General features: G+C 44.5%; 1 protein-coding gene across 1 annotated transcript in view; it reads right to left on the bottom strand.

Moving 5' to 3' along the window:
- Positions 1-5,222, bottom strand: part of LOC137370639 (probable phospholipid-transporting ATPase IM) — a 440,540-nt gene extending 435,318 nt beyond the window's left edge. Inside the window, exon 1 of the mRNA XM_068032731.1 lies at positions 4,929-5,222. The gene's annotated coding sequence lies outside the window, so the exon portion shown is untranslated. The remainder of the gene's footprint in view (positions 1-4,928) is intronic.
- Between the last annotated feature and the right edge of the window lie 21,788 nt (positions 5,223-27,010).

Genomic DNA, 27,010 nt, shown 5'->3' with positions numbered 1-27,010 from the left:
GAAGATTTACTATATTAGTCCCTGGGATGGGAGGTTGTCTTATGATGAGAGGCTGAGTAAATTGGGCCTATATTCTCTGGAGTTCAGAAGAATAAGAGGCGATCTAATGAGAGACATAAAAGATTCTGACAGGGCTCTATAAGGTAGAAGCTGAGAGATTGTTCCCGCTCTTCAGGGAATCTCGAGGGCGGGGTTACAGTCTCAGGATAAAGGGCCAATCACTGAAGACTGAAATGAGGAGAAATTGCTACATTTAAAAGGGTTGTGAATCTTTGGAATTCTCTATCCCAGAGGGTTGTGGATGCTCCATCATTGATGACATTTAAGGCTGGGATACATAGCTAGATTTTTGGTCTTGCAGGGAATCAAGGGATATGGGGAGAAAGCAGGAAAGTGGAACTGAAGCCCAAGATCAGCCATGATCACAGTGAATGGCAGAGCAGGCTCGATGGGCCATATGGTCTACTTCTGCTCCTATTACTTGGGTGAGGGGAGGGAAGGAAGAAGGGGAGAGAAGGGAAAAGGGGGAAAGGAAAAGGAAAAAAGGAAAGGAGGGAGGGAAGGAGGGATGACTTGCATTTAGATTGTGTCGTACACAATCTCAGGATGCTCCAAAGTGCTTTATACCCAACGATGCGCCTTTTGAGGCATCGTCACTAAAATAATGTCGGAAACAAAGCAACTAATTTACATATAGAAAGATCTAACTAACAGCAATGAGATAATCACCAGATTATCTATTTAGTGCAAATTTGGCAATGTACTGCTAAACCAGTTGCGCACCAGTTATGCTCAAGTCCACACCCTTGGAGTTAAGACAGCAAAGAGGGAGACAATTTTAGGGAGAACAATCAGGGCCAGCAGGAAAGAGTAAGTGCTTTACTCAGGACAAAGGCATCAAAGGTGGAGGTATCTTTTCAGCATCCTTAAACACGGGTGGTGAGGTCCCGGAGGACTGGAGAATTGCTAATGTTGTCCCCTTGTTTAAGAAGGGTAGCAGGGAAAATCCAGGTAATTATAGACCGATGAGCCTGACGTCAGTGGTAGGGAAGCTGCTGGAGAAGATACTGAGGGATAGGATCTATTCCCATTTGGAAGAAAATGGGCTTATCAGTGATAGGCAACATGGTTTTGTGCAGGGAAGGTCATGTCTTACCAACTGAATAGAATTCTTTGAGGAAGTGACAAAGTTGATTGATGAGGGAAGGGCTGTAGATGTCATATACATGGACTTCAGTAAGGCGTTTGATAAGGTTCCCCATGGTAAGCTGATGGAGAAAGTGAAGGCGCATGGGGTCCAGGGTGTACTAGCTAGATGGATAAAGAACTGGCTGGGCAACAGGAGACAGAGAGTAGCAGTGGAAGGGAGTTTCTCAAAATGGAGACGTGTGACCAGTGGTGTTCCACAGGGATCCGTGCTGGGACCACTGTTGTTTGTGATATACATAAATGATTTGGAGGAAAGTATAGGTGGTCTGATTAGCAAGTTTGCAGACGACACGAAGATTGGTGGAGTAGCAGATAGTGAAGGGGACTGTCAGAGAATACAGCAGAATATAGATAGATTGGAGAGTTGGGCAGAGAAATGGCAGATGGAGTTCAATCAGGGCAAATGCGAGGTGATGCATTTTGGAAGATCCAATTCAAGAGTGAACTATACAGTAAATGGAAAAGTCCTGGGGAAAATTGATGTCCAGAGAGATTTGGGTGTTCAGGTCCATTGTTCCCTGAAGGTGGCAACGCAGGTCAATAGAGTGGTCAAGGCGGCATACGGCATGCTTTCCTTCATCGGACGGGGTATTGAATACAAGAGTTGGCAGGTCATGTTACAGTTGTATAGGACTTTGGTTCGGCCACATTTGGAATACTGCGTGCAGTTCTGGTCGCCACATTACCAAAAGGATGTAGATGCTTTGGAGAGGGTGCAGAGGAGGTTCACCAGGATGTTGCCTGGTATGGAGGGCACTAGCTATGAAGAGAGGTTGAGTAGATTAGGATTATTTTCATTAGAAAGACGGAGGTTGAGGGGGGACCTGATTGAGGTGTACAAAATCATGAGAGGTATAGACAGGGTGGATAGCAAGAAGCTTTTTTCCCCCCAGAGTGGGGGATTCAAATACTCGGGGTCATGAGTTCAAAGTGAGAGGGGAAAAGTTTAGGGGGGATATGCGTGGTGGGTGCCTGGAATGCGTTGCCAGCGGAGGTGGTAAACGTGGGCACGATAGCGTCTTTTAAGATGTATCTAGACAGATACATGAATGGGCAGGAAGCAAAGAGATACAGACCCTTAGAAAATAGGCGACAAGTTTAGATAGAGGATCTGGATCGGCGCTGGCTTGGAGGGCCGAAGGGCCTGTTCCTGTGCTGTAATTTTCTTTGTTCTTTATTCTAAGGCAATGATTTAACACAGCAACAGCTGCAGAGGTCAATGAAGTATTGTGGATAATGACCAGATAATCTGTTTCAGTGACATGGGGGAGGTAGGGAAGTAACTAGAGAAAGATGCAAGGACTAGGGAAGGACGGCATTGTGACAAAGGTTTGTCTTGCTGGGCTGGTGGAGCAGGGCATGTGGCTGATTGCAGCAGAATGATTGGTCTCAATCTTAGTGAAAAATAAATCCATAAACTCCTCCCACGTGAATTTGGACAGAGCAGTGTAACAAAAAGTTTAAGGAGATGGTTGGAGGTGAAGCAAAGGAACTGGGAATTACCTTTGATTTACTGCAGTAGTGAGCAGTTTTGGCAGAGGACAGCAAGGCCTGACAGTTCTTGATGAGGTCCAGCAAATCTGGCAATGGATGGCTATAAACCATTTGTGCACCAGTTATACTCAAGTCTGCACGCTTGGAGTTCAGGGACCGACGATGTGGGCCACATCAGGAGAAACAACCAGGGCAGTAGAGAGCAAGTGTTTACCCAGGACAAGGACACCAAAGATGGAGGTGAGGAAGTGGTTGAATTAATCAACAGCTGCAAAATTATTGTGGCAAATGAAGGGCCAAAGGCTAAACAGTTGGGAATTTGAAAGTACAGCTGTAGGTGATGCAAAGGAGAATTTACTCCTGGGACAGACAACAACAGCAACTTACAGTAATATAGCCTTGAACATAGTAAAGCATCGCAAGGCACTTCTCAGGAGTGTTATAAAGCAAAATTAGACACCAAGCCACATTAGGTGATATCAAGGCAGACAGCAAAAAGCTTGGTCAAAAAGTAAGGCTTTAAGGAGTGTCTCATTGGAGGAAAGAAAGGTAGAGAGTCGGAGAGGTTTATGGACGGAAGTCCAGGGCTTAGGGCCGAGGCAACTGAAGGCATGGCCAGCAATGGTGAAGCAATTAAAATTGGGGATGTTCAAGAGGCCAGAATTAGATGAGCACAGATATCTTGAAGGGTTGTGGGGCTGAAGGAGATTAGAGAGAGAGGGAGGGGCAAGGCTATGGAGAAATTTAAAAACAAAGATGAGAATTTTAAAATCAAGGTATTGCTTGAATGAGTGTTAATGTAGGTCAATGAGCACAAGGGCACAGGTGAACAGGATTTGGTGCAAAACACGGGCAGCAGAGTTTGAGGACCTCAAGTTTACAGTGGGTAGAAATGTGGAAGACCAGTCAGGTGGATGTGGCATTTGAAGGGTTAGCCGGAAAAGACCTTAATTCTTTGGTATTAAAGTAGCTTGCTTCCCTTGGTTAAATAAAAGCAAAATACTGCGGATGCTGGAAATCTGAAATAAAAACAAGAAATGCTGGAAATACTCAGCAGGTCTGGCAGCATCTGTGCAGAGAGAAGCAGAGTTAACCTTTCAGGTCAGTGACCCTGAGGTTTTGGGTTCTGAAGAAGGGTCACTGACCTGAAACGTTAACTCTGCTTCTCTCTCCACAGATGCTGCCAGACCTGTGGAGTATTTCCAGCATTTCTTGTTTTTATTGCTTCCCTTGGTTAGTCGTCCCAATCACAGAGCTTGTTTTTTTTAAAAAGAGATATCTGAAACTAATGTTAGACTCAATCCAGTAGCCTACTCTCAATTCCTCAGCATGCTATACATCTGTGTAAATTACTTTAAAAGGAAATATATTAAGAATGTAAGGACCCATAAAACCAGTTGCTTGCACACTACACTATCATCCCCTAAAACAAATTGCTGCATATACACTTTGATTCTCACCAGTAAGCAAGCAAATCTCCATTTTATCCATCTCCAATATTTAATCCTGAACAATTTCTGCTGCTGATGGATAAAATCGTAAAATCCAAGAAGCTTCAACATAGAAGAAGTCATGTAGGCCATTGTGCTTATACCATTAGACTTGTGACAAATTAGTAAACACCCTTCTTATATAATAATTGGGTATGTTTAGTTCATTTATTAAAATCATACATGGTATGGGTAAAATGTAATAAAAAAAAGTGTGACCCATTTGCACAGATTACAAGGTGAAAGTAGTTCCTAAACTTGCTTTAATGAGAAAGGATTCATTAAGGTCTCAATACCAATTAACCATTTTGACATGCTTTCTTGTATAATCATCTAAGGCTTTTATGATGGTAATAAGAACATAAGAAATAGGAGCAGGAGTAGCCAATTTGGCCTTTCAAGCCTGCTCTGCCATTCAATACGATCACGGCTGATCGTCTACCTCAACTCCACTTTACTGCCCGTTCCCCTTGTCCCTTGATTCCCTGCAAGATCTCAGTATTAAATTATTCAACGATGGAGCATCCACAACCCTCTAGTGTAAACAATTTCAAAGATTCACAACCCGCTGAATGAAGAAAGTTCTGCTCATCTCAGTCTTAAAATGATCTACCTCTTACGACAAACAGTAGTATATTATTTTCAGATAATTAAATATCAGCTTTGCCACTAATAGATATCTTTTGAATTGTAGGTACTTCATCAAAATGAAAAATAGGTGGAAATAATCCTCACCTTAATAATTCCTGTATGGTTCTTTAACTTCTACTTTTCTTCAGTGCTTACTCACACAAGAGAAATTGTACTTAGTAACTTCAAACCATAGCACCATAAGCTGTTTCTTCCGTTACCGTCAACAAATTTCAGCGACAATGCAGAACCACCCAGTAATTAAATCTATCAAACATCAGTTTAGTTCTTATGTTATCAAAATTGAAACAGAAAATTCAAATGAGCCTTGAAAGTTACACAAAAACTGTAATAACTTTGGATATTCAACCAAAAAAAGTACTGGGCTGTTACAAAGAGTTGGCTTGAAACCTGACGGATAGGTACACAGGGCAATTTTAGTGACGCAGTGGGTGGATCAACATGGTACGGTGTAGCACTGAGCAAACAAAGGTAATTGATCGTTGGACCTGTCTGTCTATTACATCATATGTACACACCACGTGAAAAGGCACTGACTCAAATAACTGCTAAAATAAGGCAATTCAGTAATCTTTCGTGTGGGATAGAACACAATACCACTTCAGAAAATTACTGTACAAATCTCTAATGAATGCCAAAGCTCCAAAGAACACACATTGAGTGAAAATCTGGCGTTACCTTTTGGCAATTTTAGAAAAATTATAGCAAGCCATGCTGAAAATTAGTACTGATACAATACAGTTGCAGTAGAAGTATTCTACAGATATCTAAAATGACAAAAGTAAATGTGTAATTGATAAAAGCATTTGTAATACATGGAAGGTGTACCACTGGGCTGGTCAGAAAAATACTTGTTAAGGTAAAATAGTTGAGCGAGACCAGGATATGGACAAACCTAATAACATAAGTATTGCAAACAAATCCTTCCATTCAGTTCATAGGACCTATTGCTGCATATTATTGTTTTTTTAACTGAGACCATGTTATCCCCAATGCTAACAAAAGATTGCAAACAGGTCCTTCCACTCAGTTCACACACAGCACAACACCAGTGATGAAATAGTGCTAGTCACACAGATGAATATAGTGATATCTTCAACAAGGGCACTTCCAACACAGTACAATTAGAAGAAGTCAACGTGGTTTTACAAAAGGGAAATCCTGTTTGACAAATTTATTCGAGTTTTCCGAGGATGCAACCAATAGGTGAACCAGTAGATGTAGTATTCCTGGATTTCCAAATAACATTCAATATGGTTCCACACAAAAGATTAATTGACAAGATAAGGGCTCATGGAGTTGGGGTTAATATATTAGCATGGATAGATAATTGGTTAATAGACAGGAAGCACGAGTGTGCATAAACGGGGCATTTTCAAGTTGGCAGGCAGTAAATAATGGAGTGCCACAAGGATCAGTGCTGGGGCCTAAGCTATTTACTCTATATTAGTGGCTTAGATGAAGAGACAGAGAGTAATGTATCAAACAAGAAATGCTGGAAATACTCAGCAGATCTGTCAGCATCTGTGGAGAGAGAAGCAGAGTTAATGTTTCAGGTCAGTGACCCTTCCTCAGAACTAGCAGATATTAGAAATGTGAAAGATTTTAAGCAAATAAAGCGGGGGTGGGGCAAGAGATAACAAAGGAAAAGGTGATAAGACAAGGTCAAAGAATAACCGACCAGAAGGTCATGGAGCAAAGGCAAACAATATGTTAATGGTGTGTTGAAAGACAAAGTATTAGTACAGATAGGGTGTTAATGGACTGAAAACTGAACAGCCACAAGCACAAACATGAAAGAACAGTGGGTAGGCAAACTGAACAAACCAAGATAAAATAAAATAAACACAAAAAAAATTAAGAAAAAAGAAATACTAAAAATTAAAAAGTAACCCACATTTTAGAAAGGATATAAAAACAAGAAATGCTGGATTCACTCAGCAGGTCTGGCAGCATCTGTGGAAAGAGAAGCAGAGTTAACGTTTCGGTTCAGTGACCCTTCTTCGGAACTGACAAATATTAGAAAAGTCACAGATTATAAACAAGTGAGGTGGGGGTTGGGCAAGAGATAACAAAGGAGAAGGTGCAGATTGGACCAGGCCACATAGCTGACCAAAAGGTCACGGAGCAAAGGCAAACAATATGTTAATGGTGTTTTGAAAGACAAAGCATTAGTACAGATTAGGTGTGAATATACTGAATATAGAACATCAGCAAGTGCAAACCTGAAGAAAAACAACCTGAAAAAAACAGTGGGTAAGCAAACTGAACAAACGAAGATGAAATGAAATAAATGCAAAAAATGTAAAAAGGAATGCAAAAAAAAGGAAGAAAAAATAACTAAAAATGAAAGTAAAATGGGGGGCTGTCATGCTCTGAAATTATTGAACTCAATGTTCAGTCCGGCAGGCTGTAGTGTGCCTAATCGGTAGATGAGATGCTGTTCCTCGAGCTTGCGTTGATGTTCACTGGAACACTGCAGCAATCCCAGGACAGAGATGTGAGCATGAGAGCAGGGGGGAAGTGTTGAAATGGCAAGCAACCGGAAGCTCAGGGTCCTGCTTGCGGACTGAGCGGAGATGTTCCGCAAAGCGGTCACCCAGTCTGCGCTTGGTCTCCCCAATGTAGAGGAGACCACACTGTGAGCAGCGAATACAGTATACTACATTGAAAGAAGTACAAGTAAATCGCTGCTTCACCTGAAAGGAGTGTTTGGGGCCTGGGATAGTGAGGAGAGAGGAGGTAAATGGGCAGGTGTTACACCTCCTGCGATTGCAAGGGAAGGTGCCCTGGGACGGGGACGAGGTGGTGGGGGTAATGGAGGAGTGGACCAGGGTGTCGCGGAGGGAACGATCCCTTCGGAATGCTGACAGGGGAAGGGAGGGGAAGATGCGACTGGTAGTGGCATCACGCTGGAGGTGGCGAAAATGGCGGAGGATGATCCTTTGGATATGGAGGCTGGTGGGATGAAAAGTGAGGACAAGGGGAACCCTGTCACGGTTCTGGGAGGGAGGGGAAGGGGTGAGGGTAGAGGTGCGGGGAATGGGTCAGACACGGTTGAGGGCCCTGTCAACCACAGTGGGGGGAAATCCTCAGTTGAGGAAAAAGGAGGTCATATCAGAAGCACCGTCATGGAAGGTAGCATCATCAGAGCAGATGCGTCGGAGACGGAGAAACTGGGAGAATGGAATGGAGTCCTTACAGGAGGTAGGGTGTGAAGAAGTGTAGTCGAGGTAGCTGTGGGAGTCAGTGGGCTTATAATGGATATTGGTAGACAACCTATCCCCAGAGATGGAGACAGAGAAGTCGAGGAAGGGAAGGGAAGTGTCAGAGATGGACCATGTAAAGGTGAGAGAAGGGTGGAAATTGGAAGCAAAGTTGATAAAGTTTTCGAGTTCGGGGTGGGAGCAGGAAACGGCACCGATACAGTCATCAATGTACCGGAAAAAGAGTTGGGGGAGGGGGCCTGAGTAGGACTGGAACAAAGAATGCTCGACATATCCCACAAAAAGACAGGCATAACTAGGACCCATGCGGGTACCCATAGCGACACCTTTTACTTGAAGGAAGTGCGTGGAGTTGAAGGAGAAGTTGTTCAATGTGAGAACAAGTTCAGCCAGGCGGAGGAGGGTGGTGGTGGATGGGGACTGGTTGGGCCTCTGTTCCAGGAAGAAGCGGAGAGCCCTCAAACCATCCTGGTGGGGGATGGAGGTGTAGGAATACACGGCAAGGGGTCAGAGGGAAGTGAAGCGGAAGGAGGATCTGGAGGGGCATTAGTCCCCATCAGCTGCTGGAGCTTGCGTTCCTTAACACCTGAAAGGAAGAAAAAAAGTTTTTTGTTAATGCGTCGGATGAGACGTAAGATGAGATGAAACTGCGGAGTAGAACAGATTTGAGATAAGGTGAGACGGTGCTGCTGGAGAGAGAGGTCCAGTGTGTGCATATGGCGGCGCATAGCACTGAGTGTAGATCTCAGGATGCGGCGAGAGTAGCAGTCCGAGGAACGTTGTATTTCTCGGAGATACCTGTGATCCTGGGTGGTTTCAAAGCATGATGGGTGAAACTGCAGTTGGAATCCACGTGGAATCAGTCGGAGCCGGAGACAGTCACTGAGGAAGGAGATGTGGCTGTGAAAACGAGTTTTGGTAGATACCTTATCAAACACCAGGAGGGAAATAGAAAGCAATGAAGGTGAACAAGGTAAAAGAGACAAACGAAAATCCCGTCGGAGAGAAGAGCAGAACTTCTTCAAGATAGGCATTCCTGGAAGGGAAGTGGCAGTGAATTAAACACTAAAATAAAAGCAAAATACTGCGGATAGAAAGGATATACTTGTACTGGAGGCAGTGCAGCAAAGGTTCACTAGACTGGTCCCTTGGATGAGGGGGTTGTCCTATGATGAGAGACTAAGTAAATTGGGCCTGTATTCTCTGGAGTTTGAGAATGAGAGGTGATCTCATTGAAACATATAATATTCTAAAGGGGCTGGATAGGGTAGACACTGAGAAATTATTTCTGCTGGTCGGGGAATCTAAATCAAAGGACCACAGTCGCGGGACAAGGGGCCAATCATTTAGGACTGAGATGAGGAGAATTTAATTCACTCAAAGGGTTGTGAATCTTTGGAATTCTCTACCCCAGAGGGTTGTGGATGTTCCTTCGTTGAATACATTTAAGGCTGGGATAGTCAAATTTTTGGTCTCCCAACGAATCGAGGTATGATGAGCAGGTGGGAAAGTGGAGTTGAATCCCAAGATCAGCCATGATCATTTTGAATGGCGGAGCAGGCGCGATGGGCCATATGGTCCACTCCTGCTCCTATTTTTTGTGTTTTTGTGTACTGACACAGTCTTCTGTAAACTTGAATAGTTTATTTGTAACCTATGTAAAATGTATTTAACAACCTGCATTTATCAAGCACCTAAAGCAAAAACAACTAAGCAAAAAGGGTAAAGTATGTACAAAATCCTTTTACAACTTAGTAATTAACAGTGCTTTGGTGCAGAGGGGTCTGGGTGTCCTCGTGCATGAATCACAGAAAGCTAGTATGCAGGTACAGCAGGTAATAAAGGAAGGCAAATGGAATCTTGGCATTTATTGCTAAAGGAATAGAATATAAAAGTAAGGAAGTGTTGCTGCAACTGTACAAGGCATTAGTGAGACCGCACCTGGAGTACTGCGAACAGTTTTGGTCCCCTTACTTGAGGAGGGATGTAGTTGCATTGGGGGCAGTTCAGAGGAGGTTGACTAGATGGATTCCAGGGATGAAGGGTTTGTCATATGAAGAGAGATTGAGCAGTTTAGGCCTTTACTCTCTGGAATTTAGAAAAATGAGAGGAGATCTAATTGAGGTATACAAGATGATTAAGGGATTGACAAAGTAGACGTACAGAGGATGTTTCCTCTTGTGGGACAATCTAGAACGAAAGGTCATAGTTGTAGGATAAGGGGCAGCAGATTTAAAACAGAGATGAGGAGAAATTACTTCTCTCAAAGGGTCGTGAGTCTGTGGAATTCACTACCCCAGAGTGCGGTGGATGCCAGAACATTGAGTAAATTTAAGCAGGAGATAGACAGAATTTTAATTAGTAAAGGGTTGAAGGGTTATGGCGAACGGGCAGGAAAGTGGAGTTGAGGCTGAGATGAGATCAGCCATGATCGTATTGAGTGGCAGAGCAGGCTCGAGGGGCTGAATTGCCTACTCCTGCTCCTAGTTATGACCTTATTAGTCCATAGACTACAGTTGTAGGTACAACCATTTTGTATCTACAGACAATGGTTTTAAAATATTCATTCAAGGGATGAGGGCGCCACTGCCTAGCCCAGCATTTATTGCACATCCCCAATTGTCCTTGAGAAGGTGGTAGTGAGCTGCCTTCTTGAACCGCTGCAGTCCATGTGGAGTAAGTACACCCAGAGTGCTGTAAGGAAAGGAGGTCCAGGATTTTGACCCAGCAACAATGAAGGAATAGCCATGTAGTTCCAAATCAGGATGGCGTGTGGCTGGGAGGGGAACTTGCAGGTGGTGTTCCCATGCATCTGCTGCCCTTGTCCTTAGAGGTCATCGAGTTTGAAAGGTGCTGTCGAAGGAGCCTTGGTGCGTTGCTGCAGTGCATCTTATGGATGGTACACACATCTGCCACTGTGCATCAGTGGTGGAGGGAGTGAATGTTTGCACATGGGGGGAGAATCAAGTAGGCTGCTTTGTCCTGGATGGTGTCGTGCTTCGAGTGTTTTTGGAGCTGCACCCATCCAAGCAAGTGGAGAGTATTCCATCACACTCCTGACTTGTGCCTTGTAGATGGTGGACAGGCTTTGGGAGTCTGGAGGAGAGTTACTCGCAGCAGGATTCCGAGCCTCTGACCTGCTCTTGTAGCCACAGTATTTATATGGCTACTCCAGTTCAGTTTCTGGTCAATGGTAGCCCCCAGGATGTTGATAGTGAGGGATTCAGCAATTGTAATGCCATTGAATGTCAACAGGGGCTTGTTAGATTCTCTCTTGTTGGAGATGGTCATTGCCTGGCACTTGGGTGGCAAGTAACATTCGCGCCACGCATCAGCCCAAGCCTGGAGCTTGTCAGGCCTTGCTGCATTTCTACAAGGACTGCTTCAGTATCCGAGGAGTCACAAATGAACATTGTGCAATCATCAGCGAACATCCCCACTTCTGACCTTATGATGGAGGGAGGTTCATTGATGAAGCAGCTGAAGATGGTAGGGCCAAGACACTACCCTGAGGAACTCCTGCAGTGATATCCTGGAGCTGAGATGATTGACCTCCAAGAACCACAACCATCTTCCTTTGCACCAGGCATGACTCCAATCAGTGGAGAGTTTTCCACGATTCCCATTGGCGCCAGTTTTGCTCGGGCTCCTTGATGCCAAATTCAGTCAAATGCTACCTTGATGTCAAGAGCAGTCATTCTCACCTCACCTCTTGAGTTCAGCTCTTTTGTCCATGTTTGAACCAAGGCTGTAATGAGGTCAGGAGCTGAGTGGCCCTGGCAGAACCCAAACTGAGCATCACTGAGCAGGTTATTGCTAAGCAAGTGCTGCTTGTTAGCACTGGATGACACCTTCCATCACTTTACTGATGATTGAGAGTAGACTGATGGGGTGGTAATTGGCCGGGTTGGATTTGTCCTGCTTTTTGCATAAAGGACATACCTGGACAATTTGCCACATTGCTGGGTAGATGCCAGTGTTGTTGCTATACTGGAACAGCTTGGCTAGGGGTGCGGCATGTTCTGGAGCACAGGTCTTCAGTACTACTGCCGGAATGTTGTCAGGGCCCATAGCCTTTGAAGAATCCAGTGCCTTCAGTCGTTTCTTGATGTCACATGAAGTGAATCGAATTGGCTGAAGACCGACATCTGTGATGTTGGGGACTTCAGGAGGAGGCCGAGATGGATCATCCACTCGGCACTTCTGGCTGAAGATTGCTGCAAATGCTTCAGCCTCATCTTTCGCACTGATGTGCTAGGCTCCCCTATTATTGAGGATGGGGATATTTGTGGAGCCACCTTCTCCAGTTAGTTGTTTAACTGTCCACTACTTTTCACGACTGGATGTGGCAGGACTGCAGAGCTTAGATCTGATCCATTGGTTGTGGGATCGCTTAGCTCGGTTTGTTGCATGCTGCTTACGTTGTTTGGCACTCAAGTAGTCCTGGGTTGTAGCTTCACCAGGCTGACACCTTGTTTTGGGCTATGCTTGGTGCTGCTCCTGGCATGTCCCCCTGCACTCTTCCCTGAACCAGGGTTAATCCCCCCCGTAGGAACTAAAAGGTTAACTTCTGCCATGTTTTATCTCTTGGATGAAAGTTACGGTCTGATACAAATTCAGATGCGATGCTATGATTTAAATTAGAATGATTTTAGGGGATGTTGCCAGTCTGCTCGGGAATCTTCTTCTTTGGCATCCTTGTCTTGAGAGACAATGGGTAAGCACCTGGAGGTGGTCAGTGGTTTGTGAATGCAGTGCTGGAGTGGCTATAAAGGCCAATTCTGGAGTGACAGATTCTTCCACAGGTGCTGCAGATAAAATTGAATGTCAGGGCTGTTACACAGTTGGCTCTCCCCTTGCGCTTCTGTCTTTTTTCCTGCCAACTGCCAAGTCTTTTCGACTCGCCACTCTTTAGCCCCGCCTTTATCGCTGTCCACCAGCTCTGGCGATCACTGGCAACTGACTCCCACGACTTGTGGTCAATGTCACAGGACTTCATGTCGCGTTTGCAGACGTCTTTAAAGCGGAGACATGGACGGCCGGTGGGTCTGATACCAGTGACGTGCTCGCTATACAATGTGTCCTTGGGGTTCCTGCCATCTTCCATGCGGATCACATGGCCAAGCCATCTCAAGCACTGCTGGCTCAGTATATGCTGGGGATGTTGGCTGCCTCGAGGACATCTGTGTTGGAGATACGGTCCTGCCACCTGATGCCAAGGATTCTCCGGAGGCAGCGAAGATGGAATGAACTGAGACGTCGCTCTTGGCTGACATACGTTGTCCAGGCCTCGCTGCCGGACAGCAAGGTAGAGGACACAGGCTTGATACATTCGGACTTTTGTGTTCCGTGTCAGTGTACCATTTTCCCACACTCTCTTGGCCAGTCTGGACATAGCAGTGGAAGCCTTTCCCATGCGCTTGTTGATTTCTGCATCGAGACAGGTTACTGGTGATAGTTGAGCCTAGGTAGGTGAACTCTTGAACCACTTCCAGAGCGTGGTCGCAGATATTGATGGATGGAGAATTTCTGACATCCTGTCCCATGATGTTCGTTTTCTTGAGGCTGATGGTTAGGCCAAATTCACTGCAGCCGCAATCCTGTCGATGAACTCTCGGGAATAGTTATTCTTATCAATGTATTAGATTTGAACTGAGTTGTGGACTTTGTGTTTAGAATCATGTTGTTAAATATGAAATGTATATTGGTATACTGTAGAGGGGAACTGTTGGGAGACGTTTATTTTCACAACCAGACCAGTAGTAGCATTGCTATGAGACCGGCTGTCCATTCTGCATTTCAAACTAAGACAGATTCAGTCACAATAAGGGATAGACTTGGTAGGCCTCACGAAAGATGATAATGCAAATAAAGATATTCAGAGACCATTCAAGACTTGAATTGACAGTAAAAATTCTCCATTGTGTGACAATGGACAGAGGGTGGGGTCATATCTGCTGTAATCTGATTACTGTAAACTAATCAAGAGGAGATAATGTACAGTGGGTGAGGTTAAACCTGATCAATCATAGGGTTAAGGTGGACTCTAACCTAATATGGAAGGAGTGGGCCATAAATGACAGGTGCTGGGACAACGCGGGGCACATCAATTCAAGAAACCAACCTACAGACAACAGAACACCTCAAGAAAGAAGAAGGCGCCACAGCAGCTCGGAAGACAAGGACCGAGGACACCCTATATCCTGAAGTATAACTACTGCCGTTGGTTAAGTATTCATAGAGAGATACAGCACTGAAATAGGCCCTTCGGCCCACCGAGTCTGTGCCAACCATCAACCACCCTTTCATACTAAACCTACGTTAATCCCATATTCCCTACCACATCCCCACCTTCCCTCAATTCTCCTACCATCTACCTACACTGGGGGCAATTTACAATGGCCAATTTACTTAACAACCTGCATGTCTTTGGCTTTGGGAGGAAACTGGAGCACCCAGCAGAAACCCACACTGTCACAGGGAGAACTTGCAAACTCCACACACGCAGTACCCGGGTCACTGGAGCGGTGAGGCTGCAGTGCTCGCCACTGTGCCGCCCTATTGCTTGTATATCCATGCTGTACTACTTAAACTCTTTATCTTGATGAAGAAACCAGAGTTTATACCTTGTGAGTCAAAAGCTAGTCAACATCCCACTTAAACACACAAAGATCTTTCACCCTGGCTTGATGGTAACGCTAGAGTGGGGGATATGCCGAGCCTAGAGGTCACAGATTGTGGTTGAGTACAATTCTGCTGCTGCTGATGGCCCACAGTGCCTCATGGATGCCCAGTTTTGCTTTGCAAGATCTGTTTGAAATCTATCCATTCACTGGCGCTGGTGGTGCCAAACAACATGGAGGGTATCCTCAATGTGAAGACGGGACTTTGTCTCCACAAGGACGGTGGTAGAATCATAGAAAAATTATGGCACAGAAGGAGGCCATTCAGCCCATCATGTCTGCGCCAGCTGAAAAATCAGGCCGCCCAATCTAATCCCACCTTCCAGCACCTGTGCCGTAGCCTTGCAGGTTACAGCACTTCAGGTGCATGTCCAGGTACCTTTTAAGTGAGTTGAGGGTTTCTGCCTCCACCACCGTTCCGGACAGTGAATTCCGGACACCCACCACCCTCTGGGTGAAAAAGGTTTTCCTCATGTCCCCTCTAATTCTTCTACCAATCACCTTAAATCTGTGCCCCTGGTAATTGACTTCTCCGCCAGGGGAAACAGGTCCTTCCTGTTTACTCTATCTAGGCCACTCATAATTTTGTGCACTTCAATTAAGTCACCCCTCAGCCTCCTCTGTTCTAAGGAAAACAACCCTAGCCGATCCAATCTTTCCTCATAGCTGCAACTTTCATGCCCTGGCAACATTCTTGTAAATCTCCTCTGTACTCTCTCCAGAGCAATTATGTCCTTCCTGTAATGTGGTGACCAGAACTGTACGCAATACTCCAGCTGTGGCCTAACCAGCATTTTATACAGTTCCAGCATTACACCCTGCTTTTGTATTCTATACCTCGGTGAATAAAGGAAAGCATTCCATATGCCTTCTTCACCTCCATCTCCCTGCCCTACCACCTTCAGAGACCTGTGGACATGCACTCCAAGGTCTGTCACTTCTTCTACCCCTCTCAATATCCTCCTGTTTACTGTGTATTCCCTCACTTTGTTTGCTCTCCCCAAATGCATTATCTCACACTTTTCTGCCCACTCAACCAAACCATTGATATCTTTCTGGAGTCTACTGCTGCCCTCTTCACTATCAACTACACGGCCAATTTTTGTGTCATCAGCAAATTTCCCAATCATGCCTCCCATATTTAAGTCCAAATCATTAACATATACCACAAACAGCAAGAGACCCAACACGGAGCCCTGTGGAATGCCACTGGGAGCTGCTTTCTGTTCGCAAAAAGATCCGTTGACTACTACCCTTTGTTTCCTGTCACTGAGCCAATTTTGGATCCAACCTGCCACATTCCCCTGTATCCCATGGGTTTTCAATTTTCTGACAAGTCTACCAGGCAGCACCTTGTCAAATGCCTTACTAAAATCCACGGAGACCACATCCACTGTGCTACCCTCATCAATCCTCCTTGTTACTTCCTCAAAAAACTCAATCAAGTTCATAAGACATGACTTTCCCTTAACAAATCCCTGCTGAGTATTCCTGATTAATCTGTGCCTTTTGAAGTGGCAGTTTATCCTGTCCCTCAGAATTGATTCTAATAATTTACCCACCACCAAGGTCAGTCTGATTGGCCTATAATTATTTGGCCTATCCCTCACACCCTTTTTAAATAGGACTAAAACTAGGTGGGAATGTGAGGAAGGTGCAAAGTGGCTTCAAGGAGATTGGTAGATGGAATATAATGTGGAAAATGTGATATTATCCACTTTGGTAGGAGGAACAGATGTGCAGAGTATTTCTTAAATGGTAAGAGATTAGAAAAAGTGTAGATGTACAAAGGGATCTGGGTGTCCTTGTCAATAATGCACTGAAAGTGAACATGCAGGTGCAGCAAGCAATTAAGAAGGCTAATGGTAGGTTAGCTTTTATTGCAAGAGGATTTGGGTAAAGGAGTACTGAAGTCTTGCTTCAATTGTATAGAACCTTGGTAAGACTACACCTGGACTACAGTGTGCAGTTTCGGTCCCCTTACCATCGGAAGGATATTATTGCCATAGAGGGAAGCTTGTTCCCGGGATGGCAGGACTGTCCTATGAAAAGAGATTTGGGGAAACAGGGCCTGTATTCTCTAGAGTTTCGAAGAATAAGAAGTGATCTCATTGAAACCTACAAAATACAGGATAGATGCAGGCAAGATGTTTCCCTCTAGAACCAGAGGACACAATTTCAAAATAAGGGGGAAAGACACTTAGGACAGAGATGAGGAGAAATTTCTTGACTCAGAGGGTTGTGAATCTTTGGAATACTCTACCCCAGAGGGCTGTGTAAGCTCAGTCATTGAGTATGTTTAAAGCAGAGATTGACAAATTTCTAAACACAAATGACATAAAGGGGATATGAGGATAGTGTGGGGAAAAAGGCATTGAAGTGGATGATCAGCCATGATCATAGTGAATGGCAGAGCAGGCTCAATGGGCTGAATGGCCTACTCCTGTTCCTATGTACTTCATCTCTCATTTCTTCTTCTTTGGCCTCCTTGTCTCGAGAGACAATGGGTAAGCGCCTGGAGGTGGTCAGTGGTTTGTGGAGCAGCGCCTGGAGTGGCTATAAAGGCCAATTCTAGAGTGACAGACTCTTCCACAGGTGCTGCAGAAAAAACTGGTTGTCGGGGCTGTTACACAGTTGGCTCTCCCCTTGCGCTTCTGTCTTTTTTCCTGCCAACTGCTAAGTCTCTTCGACTCGCCACACTTTAGCCTTGCCTTTATGGCTGCCCACCAGCTCTGGCGATTGCTGGCAACTGACTCCCACAACTTGTGATCAATGTCACAGGACTTCATGTCGCGTTTGCAGATGTCTTTAAAGCGGAGACATGGACAGCCAGTGGGTCTGATACCAGTGGCGAGCTCGCTATACAATGTGTCTTTGGGGATCCTGCCATCTTCCATGCGGCTCACATGGCCAAGCCATCTCAAGCGCCGCTGACTCAGTAGTGTGTATAAGCTGGGGATGTTGGCCGCCTAGAGGACTTTTGTGTTGGAGATACGGTCCTGCCACCTGATGCCAAGGATTCTCCAGAGGCAGCGAAGATGGAATGAATGGAGACGTCGCTCTTGGCTGACATACGTTGTCCAGGCCTCGCTGCCGTAGAGCAAGGTACTGAGGACACAGGCTTGATACACTCGGACTTTTGTGTTCAGTGTCAGTGCGCCATTTTCCCACACTCTCTTGGCCAGTCTGGACATAGCAGTGGAAGCCTTTCCCATGCGCTTGTTGATTTCTGCATCTAGAGACTCATTATGCTGATCATATCTAATATCTCACACTCCTCTTTTACTACAATGTCTGCATCATCCCTCTCTTTTGTGAAGGCAGAGACAAAAACTCATTAAGAACCTGTCCACATCTTCTGCATCTATGTGCAAGTTCCCTTGTACATCTCTGATAGGCCCTACCCTTTCCTTAATTATCCTCTTGCTCTTAATGTACTGATAAAACACTTTCAGGTTTTCCTTGATTTTACCTGCCAATAATTTTTCATGTCCTCTTTTTGCTTTTCTGATTTACTTCACCCCTACACTTTCGATAGTCCTCTAGGCTTTCTAAAGTATTAAGATTTTTGTGATTGTCATAAGCTTTCTTTTTCTGCTTTAACTTACCCTATAAGCTTCTAGATAACCGGGGGGCTCTAGATTTGGCTGTACCACCCTTTATCTTTGTGGGGCCATGCCTACACTGTACCTGTAGAATCTTGCTTTTGAATGCCTCCCACTGATTTTCTTTCAGGTAACTATCAGTCATAGAGCTATACAGCACAGAAACAGGCCCTTCGGCCCATCGTGTCTGTGCCAGCCATCAAGCACCTAACTATTCTAATCCCATTTTCCAGCACTTGGCTGTAGCTTTGTACACTGACATTTCAAGTGCTCATCTAAATACTTCATAAATGTTGAGGGTTCCTGCCTCTACCACCCCTTCAGGCAGTGCGTTCCAGATTCCAACCACCCTCTGGGTGAAAAATTATTTCCTCAAATCCCCTCTAAACCTCCTTCCCGTTTCCTTAAATCTCTGCCCCCTGGTTATTGATCCCTCCATTAAGGGAAAAGGTCTCTCCCTATCTAACCCATCAATGCTCCTCAATTTTGTATACCTCAATCATGTCCCCCCTCAGCCTTCTCTGTTCCAAGGAAAACAACCCTCTCTTCACAGCTGAAATGCTCCAGCCCAGGCAGCATCTTGGTGAATCTCCTCTGCACTCTCTCCAGTGCAATCACATCCTTCCTATAGTGTGGTGACCAGAACTGTACACAATAGTCCAGCTGTGGCCTAACTAGCGTTTTATACAGCTCCATCATAACCTCCCTGCTCTTATGTTCTGTGCCTCGAGTAATAAAGGCAAGTAACCCATATGCCTTCCTAACCACCTTAACTACCTGTGCTGCTGTCTTCAGTGATCTATGGACAAGTACACCAAGGTCCCTCTGATGTTCTGTACTTCCTCGGGTCCTACCATCCATTGTATATTTCCTTGCCTTGTTAGTCCTCCCAAAATGGATCACCTCACACTACTCAGGATTAAATTCCATTTGCCACTGCTCCACCCATCTTACCAGCCCATTTATATTGTCCTGTAATCCAAGGCTTTCCTCCTCACTATTTACGACACCACCAATTTTCGTGTCATCTGCAAACTTAATCATAACTTCTGTATTCACGTCTAAATCATTAATGTACAGTACAAAGAGCAAGGGTCCCAGCACCGACCCCTGTGGTACACCACTGATCACAGGCTTCCACTCACAAAAACAACCCTCAACGTTTAAGAGACATCTTGACAAATATATGAATAGGAAGGGAATAGAGGGATATGGGCCCCGGAAGTGCAGAAGGTGTTGGTTTAGGCAGGCATCAAGATCGGCGCAGGCTTGGAGGGCCGAATGGCCTGTTCCTGTGCTGTACTGTTCTTTGTTCTTTGTATTCATGTCTAAATCATTAATGTACACTACAAACAGCAAGGGTCTCAGCACTGATCCCTGTGGTACACCACTGGTCACAGGCTTCAACTCGCAAAAACAACCCTCCGTCTCCTGCCACTAAACCAATTTTGGATCCAATTTGCCAAATTGCCCTGGATCCCATGGGCTCTTACCTTCTTAACCAATCTCCCATGCGGGATCTTATCAAAAGCCTTACTGAAGTCCATGTAGACCACATCAACACATCTAGTCACCTCCTTGAAAAATTCAATCAAGTTAGTTAGACACGATCTCCCCCTGACAAAGCTATGCTGACTATCTCTGATTAATCCCTGACTCTCCAAATGGAGATTAACCCTGTCCCTCAGAATTTTTTCCAATAGTTTCCCAACTGCTGATGTTAGCCTGTAATTACCTGGTCTATCCCTACTACCCTTCTTGAATAATGGTACCACATTCGCTGTCCTCCAGTCCTCTGGCACCTCTCCTGTGGTCAGAGAGGATCTGAAAATTTGTGTCAGAGGCCCTGCAATCTCCTCCCTTGCCTCACATAACAGACTGGGATACATCTCATCTGGGCCTGGGGATTTATCCACTTTTAAGCCTGCTAAAACATCTAATACTTACTTCTTTCCTTTCAATGCTAATATGTTCAAGTATATCAAATCCCCCTCCCTGATCTCTACACCTACATTGTCCTTCTCCATAGTGAACACAAATGAAAAGTTATTATTTAAAACCTCATCTATGTCCTCCGGCTCCACACACACATTGCCACTTAGGTCCCTTATGAGCCCTACTCTTTCCCTGGTTATCCTCTTTCCCTTAATATACTTATAAAATGCCTTAGGATTTTCCTTTATCTTGCCCGCCAAAGTTTTTACATGTCCCCTCTTCGCTCTCCTAATTACTTTTTTTAAGTACCCCTCTACACTTTATATACTCCTCTCGTGCCTCCGCTGTTTTCAGCGCTCCAAATCTGCCATAAGCCTCCTTTTGTTTCCTGATCCAATACACTATATCCCTTGACTTCCAGGGTTCCCTGGACTTGTTGGTCCTACCCTTCACCTGAACGGGTACATGTTGGCACTGAACCCTCACTATTCCCTCTTTGAATGACTCCCACTGGTCTGATGTAGACCTTCCTACAAGTAGCTGCTCCCAGTCCACTTCGGCCAGATCCTGTTTTATCAGATTGAAATCAGCCTTCCCCCAATTCAGTACCTTTATTTCTAGCCCGTCTTTGTCCTTTTCCTTAACTACCTTAAATCTTAGAGTTAGATCACTATCCCCGAAATGCTCCCCCACTGACACTTCTACCACTTGTCCAGCTTCATTCCCTAGGATTAGGTCTAGTACTGCCCCTTCTCTTGTAGGATTATCTACGCACTGGCTCAAAGCTCTCCTGTATGCATTTTAAGAACTCCGCCCCCTTTAAGCCTTTTGCACCAAGACTATCCCAGTTGATATTCGGTAAGTTGAAATTCCCTACTATTATTACCCTATTATTTTTACACCTCTGAGATTTGCCTACATATCTGCTCCTCGATCTCTCCGACTGTTTGGAGGCCTGTAGTACATGCCCAGCCAAGTGATTGCCCCCTTATTGTTTTTAAGTTCTAATCCACTTTCACCAGAACACCCCCCGTTTCGTAAAGTTTGCCTTCCCCCAATTTAGAACTTTTACTCTTGTTTTATCTTTGTCCTTTCCCATGATTGTGCTACAATTAACTGTATTATGGTCACTATCTCCAATAAGGTCACCCATTGCTACTTCATCCACTTGCCCAGCTTCGTTACCGAAGACTAAATCTAGAATTGTGCCCCTTCTTTTTGGGCTTGTTACATGCTGGCTAAAAATGTTCTCTGGAATGCAGCCCTCTGTTCCCTTCACACTGTTTGTATCCCAGTTGATATTAGGGTAGTTGAAATCCCCAACTATTATTGGCTATAGTATTTGCACTCAGATATTTGCCGACATAGTTGTTCTTCTATCTCCCTCTCACTATTTGGGGGTCTATATTCCACACTACTAAGAGTGTGGTTGCCCCTTTTTTTATTTCTGATCTCCACCCATATGCCCTCATTTGATGATTCATTTAGCATATTATCCCTCCTCACAGCTATTATCCCTCCTCACAGATGCTACACCCATCCTCTTTTATTCCCTTCTCGATCCTGCCTGAAAACTCTATATCCAGGGTGGTTACTCCTACCAATACTGTCGTGGACAGATGCATCTGCGGCAGGAAGATTGGTGAGGATGAGGTCAAGTATGTTTTTCCCTCACCACCTGCCACAGACCCAGTCTAGCAGCTATGTCCTTTAGGACTCGGCCAGCAGTGGTGCTACTGAGCCATTCTTGGTGATGGACATTGAAGTCCCCCACCCAGAGTACATTCTGCTCCCTTGACACCCTCAGTGCTTCCTCCAAGTGGTGTCCAACATGGAGGAGTTGATATTAAAAAGAGTAAAACAGGTCCAATGTTGTCTACCACCCTCCTAAGACACCTTTCCTCCGTTGACCAGGTCAGTGGGACTGTCCTTGCTTGGTTCCAATCTTAGCTATCTGATGGTAGCCAGAGCATCTGTACCAATGGCTTCTATTCTCACCCCCACACACTTAACTTGACAGCTCCCAAAGATCTGTCCGTAGCCCCTTCCTCATATACTTACTACCATTTGGCAACATCCGTAGACTAGAGGTCAACTTCTACATGTGTGCTGACTATGCCCAGCTTTACCTTTCCACCAGCTCACTAAAGCTCTTCACTGCCTCTGTGTTGTCAGATTGCTTGTCCAACTTTCAGACCTGGATGAGCCACAGTTTCCTTCAGTTAAACATTGGAAAGACCAATGGCAATGGCCCAAACCACAAACTTCATAGCCTCACCACAAATTCCATCCCCGTCCCAGCCACTCTCTCCAGTTAACCAGACTGTTCACAATCTCAACATCATATTCGACCACAAGCTGAGCTTTCAACTCCATATGCCCTCAGCCACAAATTTTGTGCTACTCCTCTGTTCTCAGAGTCATCAGTCCCCCATAAACCAAATTCTGGGTGTTAAATTGTCAAACCACATAAATGGCGTCCAAAATATGCTTAATCCTATCAGTTCAGACTTGTGGTGCTCTATGCAGTGCTTTTGCAAGAAAGATTCTCTGTATTATAATTACAATTTCTGTAAAAAGAAAATATTTCTCTGCTTACAAGATATTCCTTGGATTAAACAATTTCCTTGGAACAATATAAAAAAAAAGTGTAAAAAATATGCAAAAGCCTTATTAATGCAATTTAAAAGAACAATGCTTAAATTATTAATTTTGAATATTGTATCCTCATCTCTCTGGGGTAAATTTAAAGCATCTTTTTAATTTGTTTTTCTTAACAATGTTCTGGTGCACTTCTAACCCAGCTGGTTAACAGGTACAAAATTGAGCCTATCAAATCTGTTGGTACCCCAAGGGATCATGGAACAGTTCAAAGGCTACATTGTGTCTTTGGAAAAAATGCAGAACTCCACTTTGCAAACAGAACAGCATTTCAATGAAGGTGGTTTCAAATGAATACTTATGATAATATATGTCTTGCAAAATTAATCATCTGTCCAGCGATACATCTGATACTTTCTCATCAGTTCCATTCATCTTGATTTGGCCTTTGCAAGTCCCAGTTTGATACAGACCTTCCCTTTTGTTCTTCTCCCAACCCCAACCCCACCCACCTTTCACTTGCTCAAAACCTTTTACATTTCTAACCTTTGCCAGTTCTGATGAAGGTCGTCGACCTGAAACATGTACTTTGTTTCTCTCTCCACAGATGCTACTCGACCTGCTATTTCCAGCATTTTGTTTTTATTTCAGATTTTCAAATTTCAGTATTTTATTTTTATTCATCCCAGTTTGATGCAGTTGTGGGAACAAATCCAGTTTGTACTTTGACTCTTGTTGAAACGTTACTTAAAAAACACTATATAGCAATTATTCCATCACTGCTATTTTCACATTATTTAAAAATTGTAGCTTATATAAAGCAGATTGTTTACTATTAGTAAAGTCTTCCTTGTTATGAGAAAGAAATGTAACCTTCATGTACAAATAGGAATTCCGTGTCACTGCAAGGAGAGGAGGAAATGACCTTACATAATCCAATTGCTCTGTTCACTGTCAAAATCCTTTATTCTCATTACAACTTTAATTTTAAAAAATTACAGGCTCCATCCAATAATCATCCGGAAAATTATGAGGCAACTGCAAGGAATAATCATTTGCTTTCATATTTTTTAATTTTCAAAGGCTTTTGACTTCCTAATTCACAAAATCCTTCAGTATCCTTTTTAAATTTTAGAAGTGAACAAGAATTGTAGAAGTGGAACCTCATGCCCACTTAAAGGTTTACAATAAACAGAGGGAATGGAAAATGGTTTTTAAAAAGCATAGGAAAGAAAAACCAGTGTAACTGTTCCTTCCATTAGCCATGTAAAATTCAATGCACTGAGGAATAGTTCAGATGTCTTCCTAGTGGTAGATCAGGCAAAAGGAATCAAGCTCATATATCTAACATCACACTTTCCATTATTCCACCCTGAGCATGTGCATGACACTTCCAGTCTGAATCTCACTACATTTCACAGAGCGTGCTCCACAAATATCCCCATCCTCAATGACGAAGAAGCCCAGTACAAAAGACAAGGCTGAAGCATTTGCAACCGTCCTCAGCTAGAATTGCAGAGTGGATGACCATCTCAGCCTCCTCCTAAGCTCCCCAGCATCACAGATGCCAGTCTTCAGCCAATTCTATTCACTCCATGCGATATGAAGAAACAACTGAAGGCACTGGATACTGCAAAGGCTATGAGCCCTGACAACATTCTGGTAATAGTACTGAAGACTTGTGCTCCAACCAAACTGTTCCAGTATAGCTACAACACTGGCATCTACCCGACACTGTGGAAAATTGCCCAGGTACATCCTGTACACAAAAAGCAAGACAAGTTCAACCTGGCCAACTACCACCCTATCAGTCTACTCTCTATCATCAGCAGTGATGGATGGGATCATCGACAGGGCTATCAAGCGACACTTACTCAGCGATAGCCTGCTCACTGACGCTCAGTTATCTGGACACTTTGTTCCAGCAGGTAATCACACCCCATAGGATAGGGTCTTCTGATTTGGTCAGTGGTCAGGGACAGGAAGATGTGATTGCGAGTAAGGCAGGTAAGAGGATCGAGAAGGCAGAAATGGAGAAGGTTCAGCCCGTGCAATTGTTCAACAGGTCTGAGGTTCTTTCAGCTTGTATGGATGAGCAAACTGACTATGGCACCATGGCACAGGAAGCCATTCAAGCGGGTGGGGAGTAAATATGAATGTAGTTGTAGTAGGGCACAGTATAGTTACAGGGATAGACACCATTCTCTGCAACCAAGAGCGAAAGTCCAGAAGGCTGCGTTGCCTGCCCAGTGCCACGGTTCGGGACATCTGCTCAGGGCTGGAGAGGAACTTGCAGTGGGAGGGGGAAGATGCAGTTGTCGTGGTCCATGGGAGATAGGACTAGGAAAGAGGCTCTGCATAGGGAGTATGAGGAGCTAGGGGCTAAATTAAAAAGCAGAATTTTAAAGGTAGTAATCTCTGGGTTATTATCTGAGCCATGAGCAAATTGGCGTAGAGTAAATGAGATTAGATAGTTAAATGCGTGGCTCAAAGATTGGTGTGGGAGAAATGGGTTTCGATTCATGGGGCATTGGCACCAGTACTGGGGAAAGTACTTACCTTCTGGGAGCAGAGCGGAGAGGAGCAGACCTGAGGGGAGAACGCCGAGAGAGTAGCGGATAAATAGAGCCCGAGGATCGCAGCCTAGACACTTCCAGGAACAGAGTCCAGGCGCGCCGGAGTTTTGAAAACAAGAAAAAAAGTCAACAGTGACATCACAGGAAAGCTGCAAGGTGATTGGTTGGGTAAGTAGCAGCTGTTAATGCCTGTAAATAGCTTAAATAAGGGGAAAGTTTTTTTTTTAAACTCAAAACCTACCATATCAGTGATAAGGTTAATACTAAAGTGTTTTTTTTTTAAAAGTGTAATTTATCAAGGACTTTAGATTGTAGTGGGTAGTGTTTGGAGTAGAACAAGGCCCCTAGCGTAATTAGTATTTTTTAATTAAAGGGAGTAACTGAGTAATCTAAAGGTAAGTCATGACAGGAGAGCTTGCACCACCAGGCAGAGTAGAGGAAGGCAGGTAGTACAGGAGTCCCCTGTGGCCATCCCCCTCTCTAACAGATATACTGCTTTGGATATAGTTGGGGGAGATGGTTCAGGGGAAAGCAGCAAGAGCCAAGTTCATGGCACCATGGGTGGCTCTGCTGCACAGGAGAGGAGGAAGAAGAATGGCAGGGCTATAGTGATAGGGGATTCAATCATAAGGAAAACACACAGGCATTTCTGGGGCCACAAAAGAGACTCCAGGATGGTATGTTGCCTCCCTGGTGCAAGGGTAAAGGATTCTTTGAGAGGCTGCGGGGCATTCTGAGGGGGGAGGGCGAGCAGCCAGTTGTCATGGTACATATCGGTACCAATGACATAGGTAAAAAAAAAAGGCATGAGGTCCTACAAGCTGAATATAGGGAGTTAGGACAAAAATTAAAAAGTAGGACCTCAAAGGATTGCTACCAATGCCACATGCTAGTGAGAGCAGAAACAGCAGGATATATCAGAGGAATATGTGGCTGGAGAAATAGCGTAGTGGTGAGGGATTCAGATTCCTGGGACACTGGGACGGTTCTGGGGAAGGTATGACCAGTACATCCTGGACGGGTTGCATCTGGGCAGGACCGGGACCGGGACCAATTTCCTCAGGAGGGTGTTTGCTAGTGCTGTCAGGGAGGGTTTAAACTAGGATGGCAGGGGGATGGGAATCTGAGCAGGGAGACAGAGGAGAGGGAAACAAGGATAGAAATAAAAGACAAAGGTAAGAAGCAAAAGTGGAAGGCAGAGAAACAAGGGCGAGAAACAAATGGGGCCGTAGTGCAAAATAAAGCTAAGATGACTAACAATGTTAAAAAGACAAGTTTAAAGGCATTGTGTCTTAATGTGCGGAGAATTCACAATAAGGTATATGAATTAACAGCGCAAATAGATATAAACGGTTATGATTTAGTAGCGATTACGGAGACATGGCTGCAAGGTAACCAAGGATGGGAACTGAACATCCAGGGGTATTCAGTATTTAGGAAGGACAGGCAAAAAGGGAAAGGAGGAGGGGTAGCGTTGTTAGTAAAGGAGGAAATTAATGCAATAGTGAGGAAGGATATTGGCTCGGAAAATCATGATGT

This window comes from Heterodontus francisci, chromosome 1 (genome assembly GCF_036365525.1).
Source record: "Heterodontus francisci isolate sHetFra1 chromosome 1, sHetFra1.hap1, whole genome shotgun sequence".
Taxonomy (NCBI): Eukaryota; Metazoa; Chordata; class Chondrichthyes; order Heterodontiformes; family Heterodontidae; genus Heterodontus; species Heterodontus francisci.
The sequence above is the reverse complement of the archived record's forward strand: the minus strand, read 5'-3'. Positions and strand labels throughout refer to the sequence as shown.